This window comes from Hipposideros armiger, unplaced genomic scaffold, assembly GCF_001890085.2.
Source record: "Hipposideros armiger isolate ML-2016 unplaced genomic scaffold, ASM189008v1 scaffold_221, whole genome shotgun sequence".
NCBI classification, from domain to species: Eukaryota; Metazoa; Chordata; class Mammalia; order Chiroptera; family Hipposideridae; genus Hipposideros; species Hipposideros armiger.
In genome coordinates this window covers 2,051,283-2,051,928 of record NW_017731571.1, presented here as the reverse complement: position 1 = coordinate 2,051,928, position 646 = coordinate 2,051,283, and the positions used below count along the sequence as shown (strand labels likewise).

The 646-nt window shown below is 39.0% G+C and overlaps 1 protein-coding gene across 1 annotated transcript in view; it reads right to left on the bottom strand.

Moving 5' to 3' along the window:
• Positions 1 to 646, bottom strand: part of JCAD (junctional cadherin 5 associated) — a 130,337-nt gene that overhangs the window by 121,737 nt on the left and 7,954 nt on the right. The gene's annotated exons all lie outside the window — the stretch shown is intronic.

The window sequence follows — 646 nt, the reverse complement described above, 5'->3', positions numbered from 1 at the left end:
CACAAATAGTTAATAACCAGTAGCAAAAATAATAACAAAGGCAATGTAGCAACTTGGGGAATGTTTATATCAGCGTTAAATAAATAGAACTAGCCGAACCAGATAACGTATCTACTCTGTGATCACAGCCATGTGAAAAATCACAGATGCACAGAGACAAACTAGAAGTGGTGTGGAAGAATGCTGAGTTGATATGTTAAGACAATACAGTAATAGGTGGATTATTTTTTATATAATTGCCTTTTCTAAAAATGCAGATGCTTGTATGATAATAAATATTTTCCCTTCCCTTTCTCTTTCCTTTCCTTTCCAGGGTCATGTAATCCTAAGTGATGACAAGGAGAGGACAAGCAGGGCTGAGTGGCGGCCAACTGGCAGGACTTGGGGCACAATGAAGGGGATATGGAGGTAGTAAGGTGTATTACGAGAATAAAATGAGAAATGCTGAAGAACAAGGTAATGAAATCTTAGTGATTTGTAGGCCCTATGTAGAAACAAGAACAAGCAGTGCTGAACAATGTGTGGTAGGTTTCATTTTTAATACTGTACACACACTGTCACATCCATTCCCATGGGATCAGCATAGGAGATGGTGAAGCTCCTTTCCTGCCACTATTAACAGATGGAAAGACTGGTGCTAAGAGAT